We start from the raw sequence: 18651 nt of genomic DNA, 5'->3' as shown, positions 1-18651 counted from the left end.
ATAAATTAAGAAAATAAAATAAACATACAAAACAAAACTAAGTATAGAAAAATCTACTAAAAATTGAATAACATATATTCTAATTTACTAGCCTAGCCATCTGTCATAATCAACACCAACTGTAAAGACTCAGAGAAAAGAAAAAAAATTAAATAATTAAATAATATTTTTTAATGGGTGGGACCCACTTTAAGTGAAAAGAGTCAAATGACTCTTTCTTCCTTTTTCTTTCTTCTTCGTCTTTTCTTTCTCTTTCCCCGAGTGATCTCTCTCTGTCTCTCTTCCCTTTTCTCTTTCTCTTCTCTTTTTCTCTCTTCTGTCCACGGCAACACACCACCACCACAAAGACCCAGCCTCTGGCGGCCACCATTTTCGACACTAGGTGGCTCATTGGATTCACCTTGCTCTGGCGACCTCAACCACCAAGCAGCACCACCCAACTCGCTGTCAATCGTTCAGAATCGCCAGTCAAAGATTTGGTCCGTCAACTTTGACTGTGTTTTCTGGCCAACTACGACCACCTCTCGACGAGTGGTTTGTACCATTGGAACCAGTGTGGAGAGAGCAACAAAACCCACTAAACCATTCTGGATAACTCACCATTTTTCTCCGGCGAGATTATGGGTATGTTCGCCCTTTTGGAAGCATTTTCCGACGACATCGGAGGTCATTTGCGCGAAGGAGTTGTACTTTCAGGATGTAATCATCGAGAGGATCATTTTGATATATGTCGTGCATATATTCGTCGACGTTTCTGGTACACCTCTCACTGCCACCACCAACCGCTTCTATGCATCGCTTGGGTGAGGTTCTGGAACTTGAAATTTTAAATATGGTCACATTATATGTCATTGGACACAATTTTGAATAAGGAATGCAATGATGATAATCGTTTTCTCATTTGGTGCACGTAGGAAAAACACGATATTAAAATTGGACTAAATTACTCTACGATCATTGTTAAGCTTAGGAGCGTCGCTTTGGGCTCAGATTGAAAATTCTAAGGAGGTAGGGACTCAACTTGACTATTGGACTTATTTTTACTCATATTGAATTGCATTAAACACATTCCAATTTTGATTTTTATAAAATGTTTGAAAATTTGAAAAGTTAATCTGCATGTTTTCTGATCTGTTTTGAGGACACTGAGTGCCAAATATATTTCGGTTCACTTATTTATGCAAGTTATGATTTTTGGATTTTATTCAAATGCAGTTGTTATGCTACCCAATTTTCTAAAATATAAAGGGAATATTTTTCTTTCTTTTCATGTTTACCTGCATTTGGTTATACCAATGAGAGCCATAGTGATCATGATTTGTGCATGTTGTTGTTTCACGACCTAGTCTCTATGTCATCATAGGTAGATCAGGTGTCCACTCACCTGTAGGTGTAAAGACCTAGCATCTGTATACAGGAAGTGTTCTGAGCCTCCCCCTTGTGGTGGTTATCAGGTCTGGCTACCCTAGTTAGGATGTTGGTTTTTCTATGGTGGGTAACGGGAACTAGGGATCTAGTGGACGGTGTGATGTGCACTTGTAGCTATGCTCTTATGATTATTTGTGGTTTCTCTCTATTTTGGTTCATACATGATGATGTATATTTTGTTTTCAAAGCTAACCATGCAGGGTTTGTATTAAACATTTGGGTCCTATGTTATTAGTTCTTTCCTGGTGGGCTTTATAAGCTCACCCTCTATATCTCTCCCGTTCCAGGATCCCAGTGACGTGATTGTGGATAAGGTGAATTATTGATGAAGCAAATGTATTTAGTGCCATTGTCCTATCTTTTGGATGTTATATATGTATTCAATTTGGAACCTAGTGGTCTGTATATCTAAATTATCTATGTAATAGTTAGGAATGAGGAATGGTGGATACTAAGTATTATATTGAGTGTTTATGACTTATTAAATTTAACTGTTTGGTGACTACATAACTGTGGGGATATTATTGCTCTATGTATAATGATAACTGATCCTGCTTTTATCATTAATATTTTTATATATAATTATAGGAGTTATTCCATTGTTTTGACTTATAATTATAGTATTGTTTAATATAAACTAAAGGATCATTTATAAAGACTATTTTCCACCAGGGTCAAAGTTTGACCTTTGGCCACCCAAGTTATGGATATTATAAATCTACCACAGCCTAGGGCTCGGGTTGTAACAGAAAAATGGTATCGGAGCACCAGGTTTAAATACCTCAGAGTGTGTCTCCAAATAGATTAAATTTATTTTAAAATAAATCATTTTGATCTATAAAGGCGTATGTATATAGATAGCATCCATTCATCACTAACTAGTTAGCTTTTGATTTACTGACCTAAGAAAATGCATCCAAAAGGAAGGACAACAAGGAGAAGGCTTGCTTCTGATGTCCTAGAGGCTGAGGTTCCCTCTCTGCCAATTGCATTCCCTGTGAACGCCATTGTTGAGGCAATAAGAGGAATTCCTGCCCAACAGATGGATCCATCTTCCTAACAAAGCAATCACTTCCAGATTGTCCATCAGATTCAAATGCCTAAGTCTAAAGGTGGAAAAGATTTCATGGTGGCTGAAAGATGGTCGAGGTAGATAAAGAAGAGTTTAAACATTATGGGAACACCTAAAGAGTATCATGTTAATTTTAATGTGCTCAAGTTAGAAAGGAGCGCACCAGATTGGTAGGATGCCTTAAGTAGGATGAGAGGAATTGATGGGATGACTTGAGGAAATTTTGAGAGGGGTTTTCAAAGAACAAAATTTTAAACCCATCTCATAGGAGGACTTGATTGGATCATTTGATTGCTTGAGATCAATGATAGGTGGATGAGATCACAAAATTACTAGATAATGATGGATGTGAGTGAATGAATTCTACATAGAGTTTGTAGAGTTGACCTTCTATGTTTATGTCGGTATCGTTGATCAGTCTCTTTTGATTCAAAAGTTCATGATTCGATTGAGGACTACAACACTTGATGAAACCTTTACCCCAACCTTTACAGACATGAACGAGTGTGTGATGTTAGCCTTGTGAACTAAAGTTAATTACAAGGAAAACAGTTGGAAAAAGAAATCTGATCAAGAAGAAGTAAATGCCTTTGGTCAAGCCTATGCTCTTGGTGGTGATGACGTGCAAGGAGGAACATGCCAAGGAGTTGTGGATGGTATGGTTCTTATCTCACACTCTTGGGCTCTTGTATTATTTGATGCTGGTGCATCACATTCTTGTATATCATTAATGTTTGCTAGCATGTTGGGTTTGAGTTGGGAAACTTTTAGTCCTACATTGCAGTTGAGTGTATCTATGGGAGGGTATGGTGAAGTATCAACCATCTTCAAATCGATTTGTATTGTGTTTGAAGGGCATAAGTTATTAGGAAACCGGATGGTGTTACCTATGGGACAATTTGATGTGATTCTTGGCATGGATTGGTTGTCTAAGTACCGAGCCATTGTTGATTGCTCACGCAAAAGGGTGACTCTTTTAACTCCAAGTGGAGATTTCATTGTATATCAAGCCAACATGAATGCAGTAAGGTAGAATCTTATTTTTTAAGGCATGTTCAGGTGGGAAAAGAAACTTAGAGTGTTACGGGAGTCTATTTGCAATTGAGGATGAGTCTTGGCCTCTAGACAAGTTTCCTTGGATGTCAGTGGTTAGTGACTTTCCAGATGTGTTTCCTCAGGATTTGCAAGGACTACCACTGTAAAGAACGCCCTAAGCTAATACTTACAAAACATTCGCATAACATAGTTTATAAAAGAATACCATTCATTATCAAAGTCTCAGGGGGACTTGTTTAAAACCATGCAAGTTGGCGCTACAAGTTTTAAAATAAAACATAGATTTTATGCAAAGTTCAAAGAAACCAAAAATTTAAAATAACTGAGTCCCACTGATAATTTAGGAAAGTCTCTTAAAAACAAAACATAATTTAAATGGCGTTCTACATTGATCGTTTTTCCGTCCATAGGACTACCCCACGCCATACACCCCATGATGAAAGAACTCCTCACGTCACCACGCGTGCCATAGAGAAATCCTATTTGCTACCTGGAAGGAAAGTAAGGGGGGTGAGCTAAAAGCCTAGTAAGGAAGTACAAACAAATAAGCAAGTAAGAATACAACAAAAACAAACACTAACGTTCATCTAAAACATCATGGTACGTCATAACGTAATCGTAACATATCATCATATCATAACATAATCGTAACATATCATCATATCATAACATAATCGTAACATATCATCATATCATAACATAATCGTAACATATCATCATATCATAACATAAACGTGACATATCATCATATCACAAACATACAGCATACATGATGAGCATGGATCGCTAGTTGTCCATGTCACCCTATGAGGTAAACAGGAGATCACTGGTCCTTGAATAACCTCGGCGCGTCCGCCCTAGGAGTTACGTCTCAATGTCCTTAGTAACTCGTTTGATGTATCTGACATCGTAATCTGTTTGATGTATCTAACATCGTATTCTGTTTGATGTATCTGACATCGTAACTGGTTTGATGTATCTAACATCCATACACATATCACATTCAACATATCATCACGTTAAGGCATTCATAATTCATAACAATTCATTCATACAACAGTCTTACCATTCATAGCATAAAATCATAGAATCTATCTAACTTCCTTACCTCAGGTCCAAGCTAAGAATTTCACAATATTTCAACGAGCCTATATCATAATCAAAATAACATTTCTTAGGTTCATAAAATTACTATTTTGCCATTCCATACAACTCATGTGTGCATGGGCCATGCACTCATGATAACAGTTACACAAAACATGCAATTATCGCCAAAATAGAATAACGCTCGTTTTACCCATTTTACTAGCATGATCGTTTTATAAACACCACATAGTTGAATAATAAACATAATTTTGGACGTAAAAGTGGATTTGCATGTAACATGCATACGTGGGAACATTGCGTAATAAAGACGTTTTCAAAAACGATAATTCTACATTTCTTACTTTTATTGTTTTAAAATCAATAGACATATTACATGCTTTATTTTTCTTAAAAATTTCTAAGTTGATTAAATTTCTCAAAACTTTATTTTATTTTAGCTCAAAAATAAAATATGTGACATCTTCATTAATAAATCTCAAATTACAAAGAATTAACCAAAAAGCTTGGATTTAATTAAAATACCTATTTTTAATATGTTTCTTTAAAAAAATATATTTTATCATTGTGTTACATAAATGATGTGAAAAATATATTTTAAGTGTGGAAAAAAAATACATTTTGATTTAAATTATTTAAGACTTAGTTTTTATGTAGCAAAAATCCCTATGTGACAATTTAATAACAATTTTTAACCTTTTTAAAACAAACTTTCAGCCACCATTTATTTTCTTCAAAAATAACAAATAAATAGAATCTAAACATTTTTCTCAATCAAAATAAAGGAAAAATCATTACTTACCAAAATATGCATTCATACCATTAAAAATACCATTTTTCAATATTACCATAACTTAGGAAAAATAATTTATTCCAAAAACTCATCAAATTAATTTTAGTGAAATTTACTTCATATTTTCTTACAAAAATTCCAGCAACTATTTTTATCATTAAAAATCACCATAATCAATTTAAAAGCTCATATTTTTCTAAAAATTCAATAAAAATTCTGTAGGTAATTGATTGAGTAAAATATCATTTTAATGGGACTTAAAATCCCCTTTTTAATTTCATAAATTAACATAACATCAAGAACATTACTTATGCATGCAATTCATCTTTTTATCAACCTTTTCCCAATTATTTACAAAAAAACAGCAAGCTTAATTCTTCATGAGACTCAACTTTTATCCCAAAAATTACATAAAATCATACATGTCCAAAATCTCATCATACTCTTATTATATGCATGATTCTAATATCACTAACATATTCACATGAAATCTTTTAAAACCATTTTTTTTCTATTCCATTGAATCTACACATGAAATCCAACAAAACACTAACAATAACAATAACATATATTAATTCATAAGTACCATATTCACATATGCCTTATATTAACCTAACATGTTTCTATCATTATTTTCATGCATCTTATAATTTATTCATTCACAATATAACATGCATCCTATCAAAATTTCATGGATCCAAATATTAAGATTGCCAATTATCAACTTACCCATATTACATAGGTCCTAAAACATGGATCTAATATATTGAAAATCACACAACATCAAACAAAAATATCAAGAACATCCTTGGGTATGCCTAGGCCGAAATCTCCACATATGCATTCATAAATTATCACTAATCATTATTCATAGAAAGATCAACACCAAAACCCTTTTATACACTAAACCATAATATCCTTCATGCAAGATCAAACAACTCATAATCAACAAGATATCAAGAACACAAAGTACCCATTTTTTTCTACCCGAAACATGAATCCCCTTTTTAACCATAATCCCTCAAATAATCTATTCATCAAAACCATCACAAAATTTAGAAAGGATTTCAATACCTCTTCTTGATAGAAAATCAAGAATCAAAACCAACCAAGAGTCCAATAATCCTCCCTGCTCAAACCCTAGGGGTTGTATATTTGAATGATCAAGATGAAGAAGAAGATGAACAAGGTTAGAGACAACCCAATAATAATACTAGATTAATCATAAGGAAAAATAACCAAAAACCTTACCCTAGCTTGAACCCCTTTTTCTTCTTCTTCTTCCTTTCTTTCTTCTCCTCCTTCTCTCTCTAGGTCACGCCCTCTCTCTCTCTCTCTCTCTTCTCTCTATATTTTGGCAGCCCAAGAGCATAATGCTCTTCCATTTTTCCCCATTCCCTCTTTATCCTAATTTTCCCATAATGACACAATAAAAGAAAAAGGGTAACTTTCCTATTCTCTTCATATTTTCTCTTAATTCATATTTATTTAATTATATCCCAATAGGTGGAAAAATAAAGATGATCACTTCCTTTCCCAAAATAACATTATCACCTATTTTTTTTTAATTTATTTTATCTTAAAAAATATGGAAATAAAATGATAACTATAATTGACTCAAATAAATACAAAAGAACTCAATCTTCCTTTCCCATTAGGTTCACACGTCCAACCTCTCTATTTCCCTTTTTCTTTTCTTTTTTTTTTATAAATTAATTCAAATAAAATCTAAAATAAGGAAATATAAAGTGTGTAGAAAATCTACACATGTGTACCATGCTACCATGCAGTAGCACACACTAAATCACTAGGGTGCATCACTATCTACCATGCACCTTAGTGCATTCAACCAAATCTCACATAATTACCTCAATTGTCACACTTAATTAAAATGTAACACTAATAGTAAAATAAACATGTTACACAATTATTAAATTAATTAACCAAACAATTCTAACAATTAAATAAAATAAAACAAATAATCATCCAAATAAAATAACAACACTTAAATAAAACAATTCATCACACTTAACATTTAAATCAAATAAATCACAAAAATTTAAATAATCTAAAAAAAAAAATTTGGTGCACTACAACCACCTGATAGAGAGATTGAGTTTTACATTGATTTGATTCCCGGGACTCAACCAGTTTCTATTGCACCTTATCCCATGGCACATGCAGAGTTGGCAGAATTGAAAAAGCAATTGGGTGAGCTAATGGATAATGGTACATCAGGAATAGTACTCCCCCATGGGGAGCTCCAGTTTTGTTTGCCAAGAAAGCTGATGGATCCTTGCGATTGTGCGTCGATAATAAGAAACTGAATCAGATGACAATTAAGAACAAGTATCCCTTGCCAAGGATATATGAGTTTATTGATCAACTAGTAGGTTCAAAGTGTTTTTCCAAGATTGACTTAAGGTCAGGCTATCATCAATTGAGGATTAAGAAAGATGATATTTCTAAAACTACATTCACAACATGTTATGGACACCTTGAGTTTTTGGTGATGCCATTTGGATTGACGAATGCACCTGCAACATTTATGCACCTTATGAATAGAATCTTTACACCCTATTTGGATAAGTTTGTGGTTGTTTATATTGATGACATTTTGGTGTATTCCAACACACCTGAGAACCATGCAGAACATTTAACAATTGTGTTGCAAACTTTGAGCGAACATCAATTATATGCTAAGAAAGAGAAATGTGATTTTTAGACGACTGAGGTCAAATTCTTAGGGCATGTAATATCTCAAGAAGGCTTTACTGTGGATCCTACAAAGATAGATTCTATCCTGCAGTGGGAAAGACCATAGAACGTTACTGAGATTCGAAGTTTTCTTGGGTTTGCAGGTTACTATCGTCGCTTTGTGGAGAATTTTTCTTAAATTGCTATGCCTTTGACAAAGCTAACAAGAAAGGATTTAAAGTTTGTGTGGGATGACAGTTGCGAAGAAGCTTTCAGAGAACTTAAGCCAAGATTTACTACGACGACTATTCTCACTGAAAATAATAGTGATGAATCGTATGTGGTATTCACTAATGCTTGTGGTACAGTTTAGGAGGATTTCTCATGGGCAAGGTTGTTTCCTATGCTTCACGCCAATTGAAGCCACATGTGGAGAACTACCCCATACATGACTTAGAACTTGCAGCAATGATTTTTTCCTTGAAGATTTGTAGATGTTACGTATGGGGAAAAGTTTGAATTATATTTCGATCATAAGAGTTTAAAATATCTATTTACACAAAGAAACATGAATTGGAGGCAACGAAGTTGGGTCGAGTACATGGAAGATTATGATTTCACTTTGTAATATCATCTTGGAAAAGCAAATGTGGTCGCTGATGCATTAAGTAAAAAACCTCATGGTACTTTGGCTTGTTTGGCTCTTGATGATTGGAAAAGAATAATCATGGTGGGTGATTATAATTTGAAGTACTATGAAGGAAAAGAGATTGTTTTTGTTTCAAACGTAATGGTTACACCAGTGCTATTTCAGCAAGTTAAGTAATGTCAGTGGCAAGATGAGAAATTAAAACTTATCTGGAATCGAATCCGAAATGGTGAGTAATTAGATGGATGGACAGTAAATGCTGAAGGATTCGTATACAATAACAGATGATTGGTCGTTGCAAAAATCCTTCATCTTAGAGTCTATTATGATTGAGGCTCATAGGTCTAAATTTGCTATACATCCTGGAAGCACAAAGATGTACCAAGACTTGAAAAGACAATACTGGTGGTATGGGAAGGTATGAAGAGAGATGTGGCTAAATTTGTAGCTAAGTGTATGGATTGCCAGCCAGATAAAGTTTAGCACGAAAGACCTTCAGGGTTGCTTCAACCTTTACCTATACCAGAATGGAAGTGGGACAAGATCACGATGGACTTTGTGACGGGATTACCATTAATACCATTAAAGCATGACACTGTCTGAGTGATTGTCGATCGTTTGACCAAATCTGCTCATTTCATTCCAATTAGGAAGGATTATAAGCTTTCTAGACTAGCTCGACTTTATGTGGGTAATATACTTTGACTGCATGGGTTGCCTTCCAGCATTGTTTTTGATAGAGATCCTTGATTTACATCAAGGTTTTGCAGAGCATTGCAAAAAGCTTTAGGAGCTGAACTTAACTTGAGCACCGCTCACCACCCTCAGACAACAGACACATGCTTAGTTCTTGTATTTTGGATTTTGGGGGTAGCTAGGGAGAACACTTGTCATTGGTGGAATTCACTTATAATAATAGCTACCAGGCTAGTATAGGCATGGCTCCTTATTAGGCCTTATATGGGAGACCATGCAGATCACCTTTGTGTTGAGTAGAACCAGATGAGCACGTCATAATTGGACCTCAAATTATCGCTAGTACCACAGAGGAGATCAAAGACATCCAAGAGAGACTTAAGGTTGTTCAAAGTTGTGAGAAGAGTTATGCCGATCTCCACCGAAGAGAAGTTGAGTTTGAGGTTGGTGACTATTTATTCTTGAAAGTTACTCCTATGCGTTGTGTGATAAGATTTAGAGTGAAGGGTAAGCTAGCCTCAAGGTATATTGGACCTTTCGAGGTTATCGAGAGGGTTGGGGAGGTCGCTTATCGATTGAACTTACCAGTATAGTTGGGGCATGTTCAAAATGTGTTCCATGTATCGATGTTGAGGAAGTATACTCCAGACCCATCGCACATCATTAAGTAAAAGGCTATCCTTCTTCAGAAGGACGTGACATATGAAGAATAACCTATCAGAATCTTGGTGAGAGAGAGTTAAAGGTGCTAAGGAATAGGGAGATTCCAGTAGTCAAGGTCTTATGTCGAAACCATAGAGAAGACGAGGCTACCTGGGAGTTAGAGTCGGAGATGTGTGAGAAGTATCCTCATTTGTTTAATTTCAACTTGAAATTGTACTTTGAAAATTTCGGGTCGAAATTTCTTTAAGGAGGGAAGAATGTAAAGACTCAGAGAAAAGAAAAAAAAATAAAAAAAATAAAATTTTTTTTAATGGGTGGGACCCACTTTAAGTGAAAATAGTCAAATGACTCTTTCTCCTTTTTCTTCTTCTTCTTCTTTTCTCTCTCTCTCCCCGACTGTTCTCTCTCTCCTTCTCTTCTCTCCTTTCTCTCTTCTCTCCACGGCAACACACCACCACCACAAAGACCCAAACTTCGGCGGCAACCATTTTTGACACGTGGCGGCTCATTGGATTCACCTTGCTCCGGCAACCTCTACCACTAAGCGGCACCGCCCAACTCGCTGTCAATCGTTCGAAATCGCCAGTCAAAGTTTTGGTCCGTCAACTTTGACTGTGTTTTCCGACCACTTCTCGACGAGTAGTTGGTACCATTGGAACCAGCGTGGAGAGAGGAACAAAACCCACTAAACCATTCCGGACAACTCACCATTTTTCTCCGGTGATATTTTAGGTATCTTCGCCCCTTTGGAAGCATTTTCCGCCGACACCGGAGGTCATTTGAGCGAAGGAGCTGTACTTTCGTGATGTACTCATCGAGGGGATCATTTTGATATGTGCCATGCATATATTCGTCGACGTTTCCGGTACACCGCTCACTGCCACCACCAACCGCTACTGTGTACCACTTGGGTGAGGTTCCGGAACTTGAAATTTTCAATATGGTCATATTATATGTCATTGGACGCGATTTTGAATAAGGAATGCAATGATGATAATCATTTGCTAATTTGGTGCACGTAGGAAAAACGTGATATTAAAATCAGACTAAATCACTCTAGGATCATCGTTAAGTTTAGGAGCGTCGCTTTGGGCTCGAATTGAAAATTCTAAGGAGGTAGGGACTCAACTTAACTATTGGACTTATTTTTACTCGTATTGAATTGCGTTAAACATATTCTAATTTTGATATTTATAAAATGTTTGAAAAATTGAAAACTTAATCTACATGTTTTCTGATATGCTCTGAGGGTACTGATTGCCGAATATATTTTTGTTCACTTATTTTATGTAGGTTATGATTTTCGGGTTTTATTCAAATGCAGCTGTTATTTTGCCCAATTTTCTAAAATATAAAGGGAATATGTTTCTTTATTTTCATGTTTACCTGCATTTGGTTATACTGACACTACAAGAAAAACTGCTTTCAATAAGACTGAAAAAGTATTATCAAATATATACCATAACAGTTTTTGATGTTTTAAGGAAAGTGGTGTTATAGTAGGTGGGAGCACTTTGCATAGCACTTTTCCATAGTTGTAGACATGTGTTATGGTATAGCCTACGATAACACTTTTGTTGTGTTATTTTAATAACTAGATAAGTATTTCATTATGTTATTTATAAATAGATTATATAACAATTTTTTGTACTTATAAAGTAGTGTTATGATCCACTTTATAATAACACATTTTCTGCATTATAGAAAATAGTTTCCATAGCATAATTTTATGCTTATAAACCAGTGTTATTGTAAAAGATACAATAACACTTTTTTTGTATCATTCTAATATTTGGATAAGCTTGAATTATTATTATATAACACTGTACATTATAATTATATTTTATTGCTTTAATTCAAACCTGTTTCATTTAATATACTTAAAACACCCTTAAAATTGTATAAATATATTTTTGAGTATCGGTACAATTTAGGAAATGTATACAAAGTTGGTAAAATACATTCTTTGATTCTAAAAACTTCAACCGCAAACTTTGTCTAGCATTGCTCCAAAGAAAGACATCTCTATATACCTGCACATTGCAAAAAAAAAAAAGTCCTTTAATCATGAAGAACATTAGACTTGTCAAAGACAAGCTTATAAACAATCAATCAATTACAAAATGTCAGAAATAGAAGTCATGCTTACTAGTATAATGTCTAAACTGGCCACTAAAAGAGGCAAAGACGTTTCACAAAACTGATTTATTAGGGAGAGTAGACTAGGAAAAAGCAAGAGCAGTCTCATACTTAGAATAGTCTCATATCTTCAATAAAACCAATAAGCAAAACCATAAAATGAATGACCATCACCAACATAAATAACTATTCAGGGAATGACCAATCATATCTCATTTAGTTACTCCATTCAGGTTACTTTAGCAAACCAATATATATCATTTAAAAAAAAATATACACCTACACAAGAAAGGACACAAAGCAGCAATGAAAATTAGATCCAGTACTAGCATTCCAAAATAAAAAACGAAAATAACAAATTAGTAAAAAATAAAAAACAGACAATGCTACAAAAAATGCTAACTAAAAGGTTATCATAGTCTACACATAGGCCATTAGTTTTACTTGGCAAAATGGCTAAATGAATAGAAAAAGAGAAAATAACCCAACAACTAAACACAGTTCAATTACAATTAAGCTACTCAACATATTTAATTGTTTGTACCAAGATTGTATCTTCATGTAGACAAGAACTTATTATATCTCTTATTAAGACTACTAGATCTTTCTCTTGCCATTGATTAAATATGGTAACAATTTCTCAAATATTTTATTCAAAAGGATTAAAATCAATTAATCAGTTAGGTCAATGTTTCCAAGAAAAAAAAGAAAGACTACCACTTAAAAAAAATCACAAACTTAAAATATAACAAAAATCTCAGTCCCATAAGAAAAATCTTTCAATGCCCAAAAAAGAGGCAGAGATTAGTTAAGCTACTAATTAATCCCAATCAAATATTATAAAATATAATTAGGTAAGAAAGCTATGAATTAATTAAAAATAAAGGCAGAGAATAATGTATGACATACATATTGATATGTATATTCCAACATGACAATGTTTCTATGAAGGACATAAGCTAGTTAAAAGTGTACTTACAAAAACCAAACACATCAAAGTTAAGTCAAGACATAATATAAACCCAATATCCCAAAGCTCAAAGGTAATGTGAAAAAATAGATAAACGTGGAAGAGGCAAAACAACAAATACTATTAAGACAAAATATATACACAAATATCATATTTACAGTTTTTCTAAATCTGATGAAATAGAGGGGAATCCATAACAGCAAAAATACACCTAAGTACAAGATCTGTGAATGTAATGAAATTGCATGAGCTTTTCTGCACCTGCAATACATGACACTTGAAACTATCCTTAGAACACTTGAAACCATTTGCTAACTAAATTATAGTTTGGTTTTGCAATTCTCAACCTAACTTGTTTATTCCCACCATCATAATTAGGATGCAAGTTAATGATATAGCAAATAAAAAAACAATAACATTTTCAAGAAAAAGTTTGTGCAACCTCTTTGACTTCTCTATCAAGGTCCTTAGTGCAGCCAATACTTCCAACTACAGTTAAATATTGACAAAAATTTGAATATAAACACAAACATAAATCTAAAGGCATTAAATAGACCTTGTTAAACTAATATTCTGGAAGCAAACATAAGTGCAAAATAAAGAAACAAACATAAGCAAAAGAAAAGACAAAATAATAATTATTAGATATCCACTTATAAACCAGCTATACAATAGTCAATTACAAACTAAAATGTCATTTTGTTAATAAAATAATTAAGAAGAAAAATCTGCAATATTAAAGTAAAAATCAAATAAAACAAATATTAATATTAAATATATGTTACTAGAGAACATAATATCAACACACTCAAAATAACTTGTAAATTTTGATGGGCGCTAACATAAATTTTGTTTTCCATTTAGGAATTTGTTGCTTAATGAAAACAAATAAAACTTGCATAATTTTTTTCAAAACATATTTGCCCTCTAGAACACTACTTTTCCGATGATATATATGTTATAACTACTACAACAATTGCAGCAGAAATAAAACACATAGCACAATAGAATAAACCATTAAGAGTTACCCTATAAGTTTTATCATTTGTAACAAGAAATCACAAAGGAGAAGCCGAAGCAGTAAGAAATGGATTCTCACTGTCACATGTATTAACCAACAACAAAAGATGTATCACTAATGACAATTAAAACATAACTAATGGCTATGTCTGGTAAAAGCTTGAACTCATATAGTTTGAACTCAAGCAAACACAATTTATTTGTAAGAAGATAATACATAATTCTAACTAAAATCTTACATCAATTCTCATATAATAGTGACCTAACCATCTATCAATACCAAGTACAACAATTCAAACAACAAACAATAAATTTTTTTTCTTATATCACCACAACACATAAACGAAATTTCCAGAACCTACTTCTCTAAGACACATAAGTTTTCAACATTCCGGTATCACCGCAACACACAATTTAAATCTCATAACCTACTTCTCTACGGATGAATATTTAAGATATTCAAACTCCTCTAACATTTGTATGATATTAATAAAAGAGTTAAAAGAACATACTTGCGTACCTCTAGCAATTAATAATCAAGTTAATTGACTTTGCAATGCTCCTTGCCAATTCGATCCACAACCTAAAGAATATAATCAATATCTAAAAGATTAATACAAAATTAAAATAAAATGATACAATCAGTAAAAAAACTCTTTTATATATTAATTTTTGAGTATATATGGTTATCATATTATTATAGGGACTAAGGAAAAGAATAGTCGAAAATAACAGTGTTGAATAAAAATGAAGAATCATCATTCAAACTTGACTATGCACTACAGTGCAATAATTTAAAGTACTTGAAAAAACTTGATTATGCAAACTGAGAATTACCCTCATAATATTTGCAATGCTAATTATTGAACAACCTCAAAATCTAAAGAAATCTTGGACAGAGAATAGTTTCTTTTTGTCGGGATAGTCATTGGAAGGGTGGCATATATGTGGTACAAGCTCAATTATCTCTACCAATGATAGATAACCAACATCATATCATTTTTTTTTAATGCAAAAGACAATAAGACCATTAATAAAACAACTTTCAACTTATAATCAGATAGGAAAACACAGTATATAACAAATGCAGGATATTAGTTTTCTATGTAAAATACCTGCAAATGACTTGACTAATTCGGTAACATTGAAATTTGGTTGTACAATGACACATCCTGAAATTTGCACATTTATACTTGATTACGCCCAAATTTGTCTTCACAAAGCGGTTGTTGTAGTGTAGTATGGACGGTCGTGTCCACAGAGAGATATCTTATCAAAAAGTGATTAGTAGAACTTTAAGCGCAAAAAGTAAATAAATCGTTGGTAGTTTTTGAGAAAATGTTGAAAATAAAATTAAAGCAAATAAAATTGGTAGAAAAATTCAATAACAAAAGTGATAAGGTTTCAAGAATCACCTATATGTTTGGCTTATTTATTTGGATTTTGATTCACACATATAACACAATTAAATCGTTCACTTCCCAACAATTTAATCGGAAGATAAAACATGAAGAACATATATAATAAAATGTATTCGAGTAATAACAATTCTCACATTAGGAACTTAGAAAATAATCTTATGAAAAATCTAAGAATGACAATATACCTTATTGGCAATAATGCAATAAAAGACTAATCATAAAATTACAATATCAATATATTTGTACTAATTATATTCACATAGAAAAAGCATGACTATTTCTATATAATACTAAATAGATAAATATATTGATATAGAGATAGAGAAAAATAGAAGAAAAATATATTACTCAAATGTATAAACTTTAAGTATTTGGTGAATCAAAACACAAATAAATTTCACCTTGCATATAGGATCATCATTTACCTTATCGAAGAAACTAGCCAAAAATGCTAGTCATTCTCACAATAATCTAAAGAGAAAATATGAGAAGAGATAGACAAAATAAGACTAAAATTTACTATAATTTTTGCCAATGAAAAATTACACACCAAAAAAAAAGAAGACATTCTCCCCTTTATAGTGTTTTGAAATACCTAAATTCTTAAGGAAAATAAATAACTAATTTAATTCCAAATAAATAGAAATAAATTAGCTTATTCGGTTATCCCAATGAAAATGCATCAGAATTCAATCTCTTAATATTCTTTAATTTGTGATGGAAATCAATCTGAATTTGGTGGAGAGAATCAAGACTATTATTTTGTGAATGCTGCCTCAGAATCCGCATAAATCAACACAATTAATGCTAAATTTGGACTTGTGTGCAATCAACTCTTCCAGGAAGCTTCATGCGGACCCGGGTTAGGCGTGGAGAAAGGCTGGCGAACTGGGCTGCTACTTCATGGGCTTTTCTTTGCAAAAATATCAATTTTCCATTTCTTTCTTTTTATTTGTACCAAAATGCAACATAATTCCTGCAAAATAAACCAAATTAAATTCATACTTAATATTTTCAATTGTAACAAAATATTTTTCATTAATTTCCTGAAAATATTAATTAAAATGTAATTTAATTTAACATTTGAGATCAATAAATATGCATTACTCACCACCAATCACAACCCCCAACCAGCTTATTGCTAGTCCCTAGAAATTCAAGCGGAGAAGAAAATTATCAAGCTGAATAATCAAGTCAAACCAATCAAAACTAGCCATGCATTTTAAAATATCATCAAGAAATTAGAAAGTGTTATGCAAGCTACTCAGTTGTAACCCCAGAGTTGTGTGTGTGTGCACCAAACCATATCCATTTCTTACCACAAGCCATAACACAAATAGTATCGAAAAACTTCAAAAGCGTAAAGGTCTCAACTCCAATTTCCTCACAGGCATTGAAAGTATTTTTTAATGGGAGAGATGACACTCTTGGAGTTGGAATTGTAACAATTAGCGCTCAAATGAGAGAAGACAAACTTTTTAGGACAAACAATTTGAACAAATATTGATCACAAGATAGACAAATCAAATAATTAAAATTCAAATGACAAACAACCTTTGGGATTTACACAAGAAACTCGAAGAATAAAGAGCCAACTAAAAGAAAATTATAAATATAGAAAAGAACACTTTTTTTTTTTTTTAAGAAACATATGAAGTGATGTTTCTTTCATTCATTTTTTTGTATATGGAACACTTTTTTTTTTTTTTTAATTTTTTGACAAGAGGCAACACCTAAATACATGAACAAAAAGAAACATGAAAATAACATTACAACAAAGGCTCTTTTAAACATGAAATTATCCCTCCAGTACATGTCATGTTTAAATTCCAAAAATCTGATTTGACCAACTCAAATGATCAATAAAAGTTCAAAAAGTCGTTTTCTCAACTCTCACAACTCACCAAAAAAAATGGAAAACTTTAAACTTGAAAATTTTCTCAACTATTTGTGTTAACAACCATCTTACCACATGTTTGGAAAGTGCATTAAAGAACTCTGGAAATCACTCCTTAATAGCTAAACATAGCAAAAACCAACTCAAACAAAATATTTCAATCATGCTTAGAAAATTTTGAGAAAATTTGACTTAAAAATTCAGCACAACAATGTAATTCTCCAAATGAAAGCTCACGAGAGCTCACCACCCCCAACCGAAAATCAAACAGTGTCCTCAATGTCAAAACAAATATGCAATGAAAAAGATAGGGAAAGAGAACACCTAGAAGATGACAATATCCACGGGGCGATAATTGAAACAACCTGATAGCAACAAAACAAACCAAAAACAAACAAAAAACGAAAACACACAAAACTAAAAGAAAAGCAGAAAAATAAAATAAAATAAAACATGTAAAAGAAATAAACAACTCAGAGTGTATAAACAGGGTCCTCAAGAAGGACCTCTTCAACATGACTCACACTCTCGATGTAATGCTTCAATCTTTGGCCATTGACTCTGAAAATTCTCCCATCAGTTGGGTCCTCAACTTCAACAGAACCGTTGGGAAAAACTTGTTTTACCAAAAATGGGCCAGTCCACCGCGATCTCAACTTACCTGGATGGAAATGCAACCGAGAATCATAAAGATGCACCTTTTGATTCACCTCAAAATGCTTTCGCAAGATCTGTTTATCATGAGCAGCTTTCATTTTTGCCTTGTAGATCCTGGAATTATCATATGCCTCATTTCTCAACTCCTCAATTTTAGACAGCTGGAGTTTGCGATTAATGCTTGCAGCACATAGATCAGAATTAAAGGTTTTGACAGCCCAATATGCCTTATGCTCAAGATCAACAAGCAAATGATAGGCTTTCCCATAAACAAGCCGATAGGGAGACATCCCAAGAGGGGATTTGAAAGCAGTACGGTATGCCCAGAGTGCGTCAAGAAGACGAGAAGACCAATCTTTTCGGTCGGGATTTACCGTTTTTTCCAGAAT

This window comes from Humulus lupulus, chromosome 4 (genome assembly GCF_963169125.1).
Source record: "Humulus lupulus chromosome 4, drHumLupu1.1, whole genome shotgun sequence".
Lineage (NCBI taxonomy): Eukaryota > Viridiplantae > Streptophyta > Magnoliopsida > Rosales > Cannabaceae > Humulus > Humulus lupulus.
Note: the sequence above shows the minus strand (reverse complement) of the source record.